Source organism: Drosophila suzukii, chromosome 3 (genome assembly GCF_043229965.1).
Source record: "Drosophila suzukii chromosome 3, CBGP_Dsuzu_IsoJpt1.0, whole genome shotgun sequence".
Lineage (NCBI taxonomy): Eukaryota > Metazoa > Arthropoda > Insecta > Diptera > Drosophilidae > Drosophila > Drosophila suzukii.
In genome coordinates, this window is record NC_092082.1 from 57,916,013 (window position 1) to 57,932,201 (window position 16,189).

Below are 16,189 nucleotides of genomic sequence, written 5' to 3' on the forward strand. Positions count from 1 at the left end.
CACTTGGGACGAGTCACCGGCACGTGACAGGCCATACGAAAAATGAGTATAAGGAACAAGTGAAATCCCGCCCAAACCGCCCAAAACTGTGGCTCCTACAGTTTTGATGGTAGAATAAAAATTTTAACTGAAGTGTATTGTTCTCATCAATACCTATCGATTGACCCAAAAAAAAGTTTGCCCCGCCCACTCTAACGCACACAAACCGCCCAAGCCTGTGGCGCCCACAGTTTTCATGCTAGATAAAAAATTTTAACTGAAATGTATTGGTCTTGTCAGTACCTATCGATTGATCCAGAAAAATTTGCAACACCCCCTCTAACGCCCATAACGCTTAAATCTGTCTACCGCTGGTAGGTGGCGTATTTTAATCTCGCTTTGCTGCTTGCATATCTCTATTTCCCTTTGGTCCCTTTAGCTGAGTAACGGGTATCTGATAGTCGAGGTACTCGACTATATCGTTCTTCCTTGTTTTTTTAAATTATGAGGTGTTCTGCTAAGTTGATATCAAGTTAGCCGTACAACTCCTTTAACTTTAACTTTTCCAATATGTTTTCAACTGGTATTTTGCCGCGCGAAACAAAATTAGCTTCTTGTTATACAATACGGCTGAATTCATACATTTTATCAAACTCAGCTGACAGAGATGCCGGACCGGTGGAAAAGGGCGTGAGCGGTTATTAAACCAAATTTTTTTTCGATTCCCATGAAATAGTCTTGCTAGTATTAAAGATAAAGTGTGTGCAAGCCAGTATAACATTTTTTCTACCGTCAAAATAAAAGATGAAAACTAGTTTCCATTGGCACTGAATGAAAAATAATTTGTTAAATGTTTTGTATTTATGGTGTATTTATATCGATCTGGCAACTCCGATAATTAACTAGAGTTACCGGAGCTTAATTGTCACCATTCCACGCTTTGAAGTTGAATTCATAGTCAACTTTCGTGCGTTGTCGAATTCATGAAATGAAAGCGTGAAATGGCCATCGCATAAACGCAGTAAGTGTAAAACATTGTCTACCATGAAAGCTGCCAATACATCAAAGTCTAGCAGTGACGTCACTAAAAATGTTTAGTTTTTTGTTCGTTATGAACATATATTGTATTTTTATACCCGTTACTCGTAGAGTAAAAGGGTATACTAGATTCGTCGGAAAGTATGTAACAGGCAGGATCACTAGCCGAGTCGATCTAGCCATGTCCGTCTGTCCGTCTTTCAACTTAGCAGAACACCTTATAATTGAGAAAAAAAATTAAGCGGCCAATTTATTTTTTTCACGAATAAATTACAGATAATTAACGGCAAATTGTCAATATGAAAAAGTTTAAATATCAAAAGTTGTTTTGCTAACTTGACGCATATGGCTGACGTACTCATATGCGTGGTGCTCGTCAAGAAGCCAAATGGTAGCGATCGAATGTGTGCCTATTACCGCCGCCTAAATAAGCTGATCAAGAAGGAGAATTTTCCAGTGCCGAACATCGAAGAACGTCTGCAGCAGGCGAAAATATTTAAATAGTTCTCATCCCTCGACCTCAAAAGTGGATACTATCAGATAAAGATAGCCGCAGAGAGCCAAAAATTTACTGCATTCATCACTACTGACGGATTATACGAATTTATGCGACTCATGGCAGACTTAGAGGATCCTGAAAGTTTTAAAGGAGTGCGGATTAACGGACAAATGTGAGTTATATAAGCAGTCTATCACATTTTTTGGTCACCAGATATACGCAGAAGAAATCAGTCCTGGAGAAATTAAGACGAACGTCATCAGAATGTTTCCGAAACCAGCCGATGTTACCGATGTGAGAAAGTTTTTGGGTCTCACTGGCTATTTCCGAAAATTTTTTGAAAACGGCACAAGAAGCCTTCGACGACATTAAAAAATGTCTAGTATCAAATCCAGTTGTTACCAGCTATCATCCAGACGCAGAGCATGAACTACATCCGGATGCCAGCGCCGATGGTTTAGCCGGAGTTTTGCTACAACGCTAGGAGGATCAGGTGAAACCAATCGCTTATTATAGCCGAGCTACTTCCAAACCGGACAAAAATTATCACAGCTACGAACTTGAGGCTCTAGCCGTCGTGGAATCTTTGAATCGATTCAAATATTACATTTATGGCAAGAAGATAAAGGTTTTCACCGACGGCAATGCCCAAAAGACGTTGATGGAATAGCGAGAACTGATACCTCGGATTGCAAGATGGTGGTTAGGTGTTCAAGAATTCGACATAGACATTGTTCATCGAGCAGGAACACAGATGAACCACATAGACACACTCAGTCGAGCTCCGTTCGAAGATCCTCGAGAGATGGATACCGCATCTCTGAAAATAGCAAAAACCATAATCGACAGCTACAAGACAAGAAATTTCAGAAAATTGTTGCAGACATGAAATTGAAAAATTAAATCTAAGACCGACGAGTATATGATCGAGCAAGACCGCTTATTTCGAAAACATGGCAACAATTTTTTATGAGTTGCGCCGAAGTAGTTGAGATTCCACATTTTACATGAATGTCACGATAAGGTCGGGCGTATGAGCACGGATAAGACTATGGCACGAACTCTAAACTTATTTTGGTTTCCCCGAATGCGAAACTATGTCAAAAGCTACATCAAATCCTGTGTAGGCTGTGCGTTTTATAAAACATTAGGTGTACGTCAGGAAGATCAGTACCACTACGTTGACATCAAGCCGATTCCCTTTTCTACGATACACATGGACCACCTGGGGCCATTTCCAAAGAGTTCCAAAAGAAACGAGCATATTCTTGTAATAGTCGATGCATTTACCAAATTCACTATTGTACTAGCGGTGAAGAGTACAGCAACTAAACACGTCCTGGATGTTCTGTAAAAAGTTACCACCTATGGGAATGTCAGATCGAATTGTAAAAGACCATATTACAGCATTTACATCAAAAGATTTTGAAAAATACTACAAGTCAAACAATATAAAGCACATTTTAAATGCTGTAAGGACACCCAGAGCCAATGGTCACGCAGAGCGGACAAATCGAATCATTTTGTCATCGATAAGCGTTGGGATGACAATATCCGATCAATCCAACCAATACCATGGTAAATAGTACAACAAAATGCTCCCTATTTCCTAATTGGGTATGAACTCCGAGAAATCCCGAAGATCGCGATAACCAATATCTTTCAAAGCCGGTACCAAAAGATGCTAGCCAATGCGGAATTGGATCAGCTTAGAGCAGATGCTGCGACGACTGTCAACGATCACCGAGCTGCTGCCAAGAAACGATACGATGCCAAACATGCGAAAACAACTGTTTACAGCCTTGGATACCTTGTGTTGGTCGAGAATAAGCCATTCAGCACGAACATATAACGCAAATTAGAGCCTCGCTACAAAGGTCCTTTTCTAATCAACAAGGTCCTGCCGAACGACAGATATCTTGTAGAAGATATCCCTCACGCACAACGAAAGCAGAGACACTACAAGTCGGTGTATTCGTCCGACAATATGAAGCGCTGGTGTGAGCTGCCACCGGATGAGCCCGATGAAGATGACGATTTGGAAGATGATCCCCCCTTAGAATCCTGCGAGGACGCAGAGATATGTCAGGAGACGCCGACTATTAACAGTGCCTCATGTAGAATATACTAAACCTTCCTAGATTAGTGTGGAGTAAGTCCCTTTTAATAATTTTACCAATCTCTGAAAATATAAAGTAGTCGAGTACTCCAAGGCAGAACGTTAGGTATAATTACTATATGTAATAATATATATATATAATATGAAGTCCCCAGAACAAAGGTACGAAAAACTCGGTGTACTTTTAGGTTTCTTACGCGACGTGCGTGGAGACTTTGGGGTGAGATGGAGAGGGAAAGCAGGGGGCGGTGCGAGCGCGCGAGATGTAAAAATCTGGAGAAAACTGCCGCTCCACACTGCCTACAGAAATTAAACCTCCTTTTTGGCGTGAACATTCTCCCCCCCTTGCCTCACCTCAGGATAGTAGGCTCAGGAGAATTATGGAAGTGAAGATCGGCCGTCCGATGTAGGAGAGTGTAGTGGCCGTTTCCACACTCGCGGCAGTTATGACCACTGCGGCAGGAGTCCTTGGAGTGATTGTGAGCCAAGCAATTGGACCAGTACTTCTGGATATGTACTTCCTGGAGCCGTTTCTGGGTGCTTAGCCGCAGAAAGTGGTGGCGCTGCCGTAGATGATGGATCCATAGGCAGATTTTGGTAGGATTTAATACCTCGAGTAATTCTGCCATCCGAGGCGGTATATGAAACCAAATATTCGGATGGATTATTCGTAGGATGGACTTTTTGTACGGGGTACAGAGCGGATAGCATGGAAGGAAACTTGCGCTGAATAAGATAACATTGTGTGTGGAATAAAGTCAGATACTGGCCTTGGAGGGTCACATGGAATCGGCATAGTAGTAGCACCGCTGTTTCGATGCAACAACATATGATGCCGATCTCGGCAAGAGTGACAGTTGTGAGCGCTTGTGCAATCCCGAAATTAATGGCTGCTTGCAAAGTAATTGGAGCACAACTGCTTTCTTTAGATATAGGCTAGGCGATCGTCTACCGTCATTTGTAGGAAGCGTGGACATATACGCACGGGGTGGGTCTTCTTCGAACACAGATCGCAGCCTTTCGGTTTCGGAACTACCCTTGTGTTGAAGGAATTTTTTATGGAAATTTCGCCACTCGATTTATATCTTTGGACTGGACGGGGAGGAAATTGGCAGATCGGAAGCTATCGACGGACTCTTGAGTTCGATGGCGCTCCGTCAAAAAGGAATCAATCTCAAGCAATTTAGGTATATCGGCTTTATTTTGGACTGATTGTTCCCATTAAGAGAGCGTGAGCTTTGATAGTTTTTTCGAGCACATGAAAACCAGGATAGGGTCACAATTTCAATATTAACGCCGAAAAATAGCAAAGAATAGCAACCTTTAAAAGTGACGTTCCTTTAAGGCTGCTTCAGACTCCTGTGCTATGGAGAGCACGTTAAAAAAAGTTTTCAAGGGACTGTTCACCTGCAATCGTTTACTTTCGAAACGATGAGTTAGGTTTTTGCAGGCTGAGCAATAAAATGCTAATTTTACCGAGCCAACGTCAACAACATGTGAGAAGCTGAAAAAAGCATTAAAGAAAGTGTGACTGAGCGCCTAGATGCTTTCATTGGTGACTTTAAACAACTAGTTGGACGAATTGATACTCTTCAGAAAGATGTAAAGCGCCTGCGTTTACAAAGAGATTAGCTACAGAGTAACTTGGATCGCATGGATCACAAGATAGCTCGGTTTGCTTAAGCTGGTTGTAAGTGTCGACAAGAAGCAGGCAGTGCATCCTGTGTCCAAAAATGCTCTTGATCTACGCATTCATGGAGTTCATAGTTTTTTCGCGCTCGTAAAACACAGCGCAGCAATGTGGATCCTGTAATAATTTTCCGTGCTCGTAAAACACAGCGCAGCAATGTGGATCCTGTAATCGTTTTAAAAATGTTAGGTCTACGGAACTAAATATTGCTACTAAGGACCTTGGGAATGCATCCCCGCGAATGGAATCAGCCACTGCAGCTAAACCTAATTGGATTCTACTCTCGAGTACCATTCTATTTTAATTAACAGCTGTCCAAGGAGCACTATACTATCTTCAAACAAGCTTTGCACCGGAAAAGGATGAAAAATGTGACCGCAGTATTCACGAGACGCATGTAAAGCGTGCTGGAGATGAAACATTTCACTTCTTCAAAAGAATGCAGCAGATCACAGATGCCTTTCGATCAACTTAGTTGCCCTTTCGAGAACCACAGTAACGTCTGTAATTTTCATGACTTTTTAACATGTCGTTACCATAAGTTTCGTTATTAAGCATTTTTATATTGTATTTTAAATATGTATAACTATTTCCTACTTAAACTTATCAAATTTTAGAGTTTTTCACATTAAGTCAAACTGAGAGTAGCACTTTATTGATTAATTTATAGACTATTAATGCATGTCGAAATAAGTAGTGCCATTGCGCACAGCTTGGTTAGAATGCAAAAAGGCAGACACAATTAACAATTATTCATATTAATGCACAGTGTCTGGTAAACAAAATAGTTGAGTTTAATTTTCGACGTCTCTATGTCTTATGAAGTGATGAAATGTAGTTAGCAGTAGTTAACTTTTCTAACAGCTGTGAAACATTACTTGACCCATTCTTTCTAAATGACTTAAGTAAATCTGTGATTGTAACCGGGTTTCAGTAGTATTATTTTCAAGGCACAACCTTATTTTCCTAACATGTAACCTTACTTTTGACTATGATGACATTAATTTTGAGTATAGGGACTCTAAAAATTTATCATCAACTAGAAACTTACTTTGTGACATGTAATTGAAACTCAATTTATAGGCTTACAAATGTTGAGGACCAATTATGCGCTCTTAACACCAATATTAAAAATCTCTATGATAAGCATGTTCCACATAAATGTTAAACCACTCAACCTAAGCAATAGCCTTGGTTTTATGACGAAATTAAAAAAACCATAAAGCTTCGGGATAAAGCATATTTAAAATGGAAGCGATATAAAGCTTCCAATATGCTAAATTATGTTAAAAAGCAACGTACAATGGCATCCTTTGAAATTTTTGCAGCTAAGTTTTTCAATGTTTGAATTTTTCTTCGACAAAAAACATGGAATGGACTACGCAACTTAGGCGTTGAAATAGCAAGGCAACACAGTACTATTAAGGGGGGAAATACAATTGAAAATTTATTTTTTTCGAAAAATTTTTTTTTGTCTTAATGTACTCTAAATATGTCTGGGAATAAGCCTTTAAAAGCATAAAGCCGTCCGGTACTTATTTTCAAAGTAATACGCAATTTAGTGAGTGCGTGTCAAATAGCTGAAATGCGCGTGAGGCGCGCTTACCATGTTCCGGCCTCGTACTGCATCTACCTTTAAGAATATGAACCTACTGCGGGCAACGTAGGTTCCTAGAATTATTCTTACCGCATTTTGAAGCTTTGAAACATAACCTATAATTATTCTTGACATCCGTTCGCTCCACACGTGAGGGTATAGAAATTGACGATGAATCGTAAAGTAACCGTTTCCGAACCTAACTATCGACCGAACCGGCCTCGAAGAAGACATTGGAACCGGCTGTAAAACTTTCTGCGATAGAGAGCAGGAAGCTCGAATCGACCGCCAGGAGCGCCGCAGCCGTTCAAGAGGCCGACCGTCAACCTCGGAGCCTGAAAAGGGCCTCATAGGGCCGTATCAAGACGAGGAGGAACTATTTTATGGTCCTGGAATAGCTGACTGAAGTTTCATCCCATTTGAGTAAGTGGAAAATCATTTTTCACAAAGGTAAACTTTAAACGCTTCTACTGAAAAGTCGTGTTTTCAAAGTCGCCGTGCAATGTACAGGTCAGAGATTTCATTTTAATCGAATGCGGTTTTTTGCTTTATGTTTGAAATGAAATTTTCCACAACATGAATAAAAGGATTTTTCATATTTGTTTGTTATAACATGTTTTTTTTACGAACAAAGTCGAAAAAAAGTGCGTTTTTTGAAAATTTTTTTTCCAACTTCACATTTATTCATGGAAAAACCATTTTTTTACATATGAAATAATTCATGTTGTGCGCTGTACCTCTAAGATTAATGCCCAGTTGCTGTTTTTTGTTTTAGACGTGATCCTGGGCCTGAAGACTGCACGGCGCAAAGTTCATCCCTCAAAACACGACTCCACATTATTGATCATAAATGGGCTTAATTACAATATTTTTTAAAAAACTTGACTGATTTTCATTGCCCAATAATTTCCTAATAACATGCAAAAAGAATCGCTAAGATTCATTTAATTCCCTACTTGCAATCCACTCCCAAAGATAGGCCTCATTTTAGGCCTTTTAATTGTATTTATTTATTTATTTATTTATTTATCTTAATGAGTTAAATTTAAAATTTGTGCAATCAGTGGTACCTGAAGCTGACTTTTCGCTAAAAGTTATAATGATAACAGACCAATCTCAAATTTGCTCTTTTTTGCCATGGTCTTTGAAAATGAAATCGCATCTCAGATGCTATTCTTTTTTGATGAAAATAAGCTGCTAATTTAGATTAAATATGGGTTCACTAAGAACAGAAGCTGTACCACGGTAGTTACTGGTATAGTGAGGATATCCGAAAGCAATTTGACAAAGGGTTTGTATCCTTCTTAACGCTCTTAGATTAAATCAGTGCCTTCGACACTGCCAAACACAAGATTTTCTATACCGAGCTCAGTAACATCTTTAACTTTGATACCACAGCAGTTGCACTTCTAAAGTCGTATCTCTCTGGGAGAACACAAGCAGTAGAATCAGGTTCTGAAATCTCCGCCCTTTAAAACATTCTACGTGGTGTTCCTCAGGGCTCTGTGGTTCGTCCTTTTTTGTATTGCGTGTTTATTAATGACTTGCCAAATCATTTGTTAAGCTGTTATGTTCAAATACAAATTAATTTTATTATTGGTCGTTGATTTGAAACAACATAAATTATTTATTTTTATTTTATTGGTGTTAGACTTTATTTCACTTAACTCACTATTACAGTAAGACACAAGACGATGTTTACCGAAATAGACTGACTTCTTAAATCTTGTCCAACAAACCTCGGCCAAAACCTTTTCTTTTTTAAACTTCTAGAACTTTAATTATTGTTTGAATTAAAAACTTGTGCTGAATCTGAAAATTGGAACGAAATATGATTTGAACTTAAAACGCAAAAGTATGGGTTTTGATCGAACGGAAGCTTGTGTTTACTTTACGATTGCTTTATTTATCTAAGCAGGAAAGCCAAGCGCGGCCCTCGAAGTTAATGGCAAAGCCAAAGTCAGAATCTTATGCAAAGGCAAAGGCAATATCGCTGAGGGCAAAGGCAATAACGCTGCGATTGGATTTCAGAAATCTTTTATTAATTCCATAGGTTAAGCAGTTTCATAAGTTAAATAACGTGTATGCAGATCACGTACATATTAGCTTGTCAAAAAAGTCTTGTGGTATTTTCGCTAGTTGTCGCTATAAGGGCGTAGTTTTAGTTTTATTCGTCGCATCGGGTTGTGCTATACCTTGCTGGAAAAAACTATCTTTGATCGTATCGACGCATGCGAATCGCTTCTGAATCGTAAGAAAACGGAAACGGGCGAGAAACTTATTGGAATTTAAGAACCAAGCAAAGTCCGTAAAAAATATTCGGTCACACTGTCGGATAGGCAAATTCAATAAATATTTAATATATGAAATGGACGGATTTATGTAAAGAATTACGGAATTTAGTTTTGTTTCTTTGGAAAGAACATTTATTGAGCCCTTGACCCGCCGTGCGCTAAAGAGAATGTCGATATACTTATGTATATACAGTGTAACTGTGTGGGGTGCGAATAACGTTACAGAAATTGTAAGGACTTTGCTTATGTTTGTGTGTCGGTGCGTTTGTTTGTCACCTGTACTGTTCAGTTGCAGACGATTTCCGGAAGTAAATTTGTGGAAATTGTAACTTTGTTACAATTGCAGGTCGAGAAAAGTAGTTGGAGTGGACTGTATCAGAAAGAGTAGTTAAAGTGGACTGTATTAGAATATGTATGTAAGTATAAACACGCAGCTGGAACCCAGTAAAAAACAAGGAAGAACGTTATAGTCGAGTACCTCGACTATCAGATACCCGTTACTCAGCTAAAGGGACCAATGGGAAATGGAGATATGCAATATCTCAATATACGGTTATGTGGGCGGTAGACAGATTTAAGCGTTATGGGCGTTAATTTGGGCGTGGCAAGTTTTTTTTGGTCAATCGATAGGTATTGACGAGAACAATACAATTCAGTTTTTATTCTAGCATCAAAACTGTAGTAGCCACAGTTTTGGGCGGTTTGTGGGCGTTAAAGTGGGCGTGGCACATTGCTAAAACAAACTTGCGCTGCGTAAAAAGCTCAGGAATGTGCATGCCAAATCTCAATAGCCTAGCTCTAATAGTTTCTGAGATCTCAGCGTTCATCTGGACGGACGGACAGACGGACATGGCTAGATCGACTCGGCTAGTGATCCTGATCAAGAATATATATGGGACGTTCTTTTACAAACCAAACGGATTTGGCAAAAAATAAAATTTCACATTTTTGCTTTGGCTGAAACTTTTTTTACGTATTCTTTTCGGAAAACAAATAAACACGTGTATCAGAATTTGGCCGAAAAGCTATTATTTTTTTAGTTTGAATTTTTAAAAGTTTGTAAAAAAAAGCTAGTTTTTAAAATGTACCCTCTGTTTGCTAGTCTATATCTCCATCTTTAGTAATCCGATTGATTTCATGTCTTTTGCATAAAATCCTCTGAAGCCTCTTCTTTTTAAATAAATTCTTTTAAAACACAAAATTTTTAAATTCTTAAAAAAAAACAAATTTAAATAATAATTTAAGTAATAAGCCTTCTAATATTTTCAGCAGTAATCTCGCTCGCTCTCATTAGAACCTTATGGCGTTTGTATTTCTGAGTTATTTAACAATCTGTTGATAATTTCTAAATAAAAAAGGAAATATATTTAATTAATATCAAACAGGTATTTATTTTACCAATTCTTAATTTTTAATTTAAGTTTATTTTATTGGTTTTAACAGGTTTTTTCTTAATATATTTACTAGATTTATTATGTAATTATTTGAACACAAGTCGATTTTTGTTGTAATGAATAGTGCTTAGCTATAGCCAATTTTTGGGTTTTTTGTATAAAGCTGTGAAAGGATAAAGTGCCTTTAACAGTCATCGTTTTTGGAATCATTTTTCCCACTTTTTCTCTTCAACAGCATATTCAACGCTAGTTGAAAATTTGACTGTTATATTTGGTAGATACTTGGATGCCCAATCGAATAACTCCAAGGGCGTTTGTATTGGGTTAGTTACTCTTTGCAGACTAGCTGCGGCGGATAACCTTTTAACTGTGTCGCCTAAGCCATCACACGCACCTTTGCCGTGAGATATGGGAAAAAAGAGCCACTCAGTCTCTAAACCAAAATCTTTCAAGTGATGCGTTAGATTTGAGCTAGCGCGCAATACAACAACAACAAAAAATGTTGTAATCTAACGCATTACCTGAAAGATCGAGCGAGATGGCTGCTGAAAATATCAGATGGCTGCTTACATTAAATTCGATATCTTGAAAACAAAAAATGGCTCCAACCTATAAAAAAAAGCAATTGTAGGTAACAAATAAAAGCATATTTTAAAATTAAAAAAAAAAATTTTTTCGGGGCAATAGCTAAAAAAAATTTTAAAATTAAAATTTGTTTTCATTTTTAAAAAAATTAAAAATTTTGTGTGCTTAAAAAAATGTATTTAAGAGGTAGAGCTTTCAGAGGATTTTATGCAAAAGACATGAAATCAATCGAGTAGTTACTCGATGTTACAGATGGAGATATAGACTTGCAAGTAGAAGGTACTTTTTAAAAACTAGCTTTTTTTTACAAACTTTACAAAATTTAAACTAAAAGAATATTTTTTTTCGGACAAATCCTGATACACGTGTTTACTTATTTTCCGAATAGTATATGTTAAAAAAGTTTCCGGCAAATCAAAAATGTCAACTTAAAAGAGGTGTTCGGTTTGTAAAAGAACGGCCCATAAACTTTATGGGGTCGGAAAAGCTTCCTTCTGCTTATTACATACTTTCCGACGAATCTAGTATACCCTTTTACTCTACGAGAAACGGGTATAATAAAGAGTGCAATTCTTAAGCAAAAGATTTAAGAATCGGCAATTTTTACTGTGGCTGGGCTATATTTTACACACAATGGGAATTTAAAATATATTTGAGGAATTTATGACTTGAGTAGTAGCACTGAAATATCTAATGGAATTCTTTAAAATGTACAATTGTGGGCACAGGAATCTGGAGTATTGTCGGGCACAAATAATGGAATTGAAATACATATATTGAATGCCGTTAATTAAATATTTATATTTTTTTCTCTGCGCAAAAATTAAACATACTGGTGGCCGCAAATACTTTGATGACTTCCGCCGCTACTGCAGTACACATTTTCTTAAAAAGATATCTGTATTGTTTGAGGCTTTCAAAACATATAAAGCGTCGGTGATAAATTTTAAAGGCAGAAGGATGTAGGCACTTCAGTCAGACATCAGTACCGAGTATTGCAACAGGGCAAAGGACGATTACTTGAAGTTACACGGAGTATGGAGACTTTTAGCACAACCTTACATAAGTCGAGAAGGCCCGATGTATGGTTAGGCCGTCGATTTGGACAGAAATGGGAAACACGGAAACCTGCGTTAAAAGCAGATGATCTACAAAAGCTCTAGACGGCGAGGTCCAGTGTACCCATTGGACAGGTAAAGTACCGACTGTATTTATTTTCGGTAACAAATCGTACGCACTAATTAAGAGAACAAATACTGAAAACATTTTTATGTCTACATGGACGACATTATAATATTCTCAAACTCGATTGATCAACATTATATAGGCTTAAACAAAATTATAAATATAGTATTAAGGGCAAACATGAAAATCTCTTTAGAAAAATCCAAGTTGCTCACACGCGAAACCATTTTTAAGGATACATCGTATCTTAGAACGTCATCAAGCTGCATGACCCAGCCTTTAAAGCTTTTAACGAGCTGAAAGAAAATCTCATTGCTCAAGTAGAATTAGTTCAACCGGATTATAATAAAAAATGTACTCTGACGACTGACGCTTCGGACGTCGCAGTTGGTGCAATATTATCTTAAGAAAGTGAACCAATTCCTTCATTTCAAAAACCTTGACTAAAACAGAACAAGTTTATGCAGCTAATAAGAAGGAACTGTAAGCCATAGTATGGGCTCTTATAAATTTAAGAAACTACTTATACGGAGTGCTTGGAATTGAAATTCAAACAAATCATCAACCATTATCTTTGGCAATCTCTGATAAAAATCTTAATATCGAAATGAAATCATATAAAAGTCAGGTACAACTAATGTAGTTGCAGACGCCCTATCAAGGATTCAGATCAACAACTTAACTGACAGTAACGAATCGGTCAAAACACTCGGCATTCAGCAGAGAGTAGTTTTGAGAATGTTATACAGGAAACCCTTAAACCAGTTTAAGCAACAATTGCTATTAGCAACGGGGAGGTATATAATACATGAGTCGGTTACTATATTCCAGAATACCAGACATATAATTGAATTTGACACTCCCGAAAATTTGATATCAATCTTAAGGGAATATATTCCTCCTAATTTAACGGTAGGCATTCATTGTACTTTAGAGCACTTTTATAGAATTCAAAGACCACTTAGAGATAATTTTGTGAATAAATTTTTGTATACAAGAATATTTGTCCAAGATGTGGATAATTTTTAAGACAGAGCACTTATAATCGAAGAAACTCATTGCAGAGCACCCGTGGTACTTGACAAAAATTATAAACAAATCAGTAGATTGTGTTGTTGGCCAAACTTACTTACAAAATTAAATGAATATATAAAAAATTGTACAATTTGCAATGAAAACAAAAATAACAGACAAATATACACAGACACATTCTACATTAACAGAATTAGCCCGATGCATTAAAGAAGAATTAATTTTAACCGAAAATGGTAATAATAAGTGCCGCTCAAGAATATAATCAGAGTATTCATTCTACACGAACGAACCGAAAAGCTTTTGACGTACTATATAATAAAATAGAACACGATAACATTCCTCAAATTTTAAAAAATACACAAGAGAAAATGTTAGAAACACATAATGAAAACAGAAAAGAAAAAAAATATCATGTAAGACAGGTAGTTTATGAAAAGAAACACGGGGAAAGAAATAAACTTAAAACTAGATATAAAAAACAAGTAGTTAAAGAAAATTTACCTAACAAAATAATTATCAACAATAGAAATAGAATTATTCACAAAGATAATATAAAATTCTAAATACTTATATTTTATCTTTTTTTAACTTTTTCAGGAAATGTTTTATCAGGTGCTCATACTACACCTTATTTTATTAACAAAATCAGAAATAATTGACTATACAAGTCAATATCTTTTATTTAAGTACAATAAAGACGTATTGACGTACGATTCATACGCAGAATTATTCCACGTAACTAACTTAAGTTTTTATTAAGAAAAAATAAAATTGGAATCAGATAATATAAAAAGGGATACTAATAAAAGGTCACAATGGAAAATTAAATATGACATAGAAGTAATCGAATTAATTTGATCACAATTTATATCAACCAGATCAAAAAGGGGTATAAATGAGATAGACACTGTGTGGAAATGGTTAGCTGGAACTCCGGATCATGATGGTTTTATTAAAATTCAGAATAAAATCATTGAATTAATTGAAAATAATAATAAGCAATCTATTATCAATTCCAAATTGTTCAAAGAATCTCTTTCTGATGATTTTAAAAATGTTTTTATTGATCAAGATTTACCACTGCGAAAACATCGCGTACGATTGTTAACATTTGATCTGCAACATTTAATTGACACAATCAAACTAGCAAAAATTGACGTTAATATTAAACAATGATGACAACATGGAAATATTAAAAAATGAACAAAAACCAGTAGTTATTTCTGACTTAATGGACATCTCTGTTTTTAAAATCACGTTGCATAAAGAACTTTTAATAATTTATATAAAATACCCAATAATAAACAGATGCGAAATATATCACGCTGGAGCGATTTCCCAAATCGATGGGAAACTAGTATCAAGCAATCACGTCGCAAAATGCGCAAATATGTTTTATGAAATGTCTAACTCTTAAGAACGAGCTTTTTAATAATTATTGCACTTTAATTAAGGAAAAACTTGTTTTACCCGCTTATTAAATGGTGAGAAATCATCTTGAAAAAAATATGAGAAAAAAATAAAAAACAAGAAAGGAAGTTAACTTCGGCAAGCCGAAGTTTGTAAATTCATTTTCCGATCGTTGTCCGATTTTGCTAAAATTAAATTTGAAATTCAGAACTAATTAAAAAATGTTATTTCCAAGCTTAGGAGGTTATATGTTAAAAAACACCAAAGATTTAATTTTAAAAAAAATTTTTTACGATTTTTCCTATGGGTGCTATAAGACATAGTAGTCCGATCCGGCTGGTTCCGACTTATACACTACCTGCAAAAGAAATAAGACTTTCAGTTTCTGCGTAGAAACGGACGGACAGACGGAGAGAGTGACATGGCTAGATCGACTCCTCTAGTTATGCTGATCAAGAATATATATATATATATATATGGGGTCGGAAACGTCTCCTTCACTGCGTTGCAAACTTCTGACTAAAATCAATGTACCCTCTGCAAGGGTATAAAAATGGAATTTTCGAAAAAAAAACACATCAATAATATATAAAAAGGTATCTACAGTTCATGGGAATACTATTATTAGATATTACCACTATATAAATATACATAAAACAAGATCTTTGTTGCAGAGCAAAACAATGATCTTTAGATCAACGGGCAAGCAAGTATGCTTACCAAAAACGAAGTACGCAAAATCATAGCAACTACAAGCCGCTTTAGCTGAAGACCACCAATATCGAGATGCCCATTATTCTGAAAGACGAGACCCCGATATTTGCCAGACCAAGGTGCTTGCCTTTTGCTAAGACGGATTTGGTAGAGGAGCAGGTTGACGAGTGGCTTTAAACTGGGATCATAGAAGTGTCTGTCCCCAAGTTCACAAGCACAGTGGTAATGGTAAAAAAGCGTAATGGCTCTCTAAGACTTTGCATCGATTTTCGTTGGATCAATAAGATAATCGTTTAGCACCATTTCCCTTTGCCCCTAGTCGACGGTCAGCTGGACAGACTCCAAGATGCCAACATTTTCAACACGATCGATTTGAAAAATGGATTTGCTCACATTCCTGTCCAGAGCCCAGCCGAAAATAGACATCCTTTGTCACTCAAAGTGGAAAATATACGTTTTTCAAGGTACCAATCGGTCTCCGAATCATGATGATTTCAATAAGGTACAAAATAAAATCGATGTTTTAATTGAACTAGTAATATGCAATTTATTATCAATTCCGAATTGTTAAAAAATATAATCTCTTTCTGAAGATTTTAAAAAAGTTTTTATTGATCAGGATTACGATTAAGAAAACATTTCTCACGATT

General features: G+C 36.5%; 1 long non-coding RNA gene across 1 annotated transcript in view; it reads right to left on the bottom strand.

Annotated features, from left to right (window-relative positions):
* LOC139353031 (uncharacterized) overlaps window positions 1-16,189 on the bottom strand; it is a 329,712-nt gene that overhangs the window by 67,139 nt on the left and 246,384 nt on the right. The gene's annotated exons all lie outside the window — the stretch shown is intronic.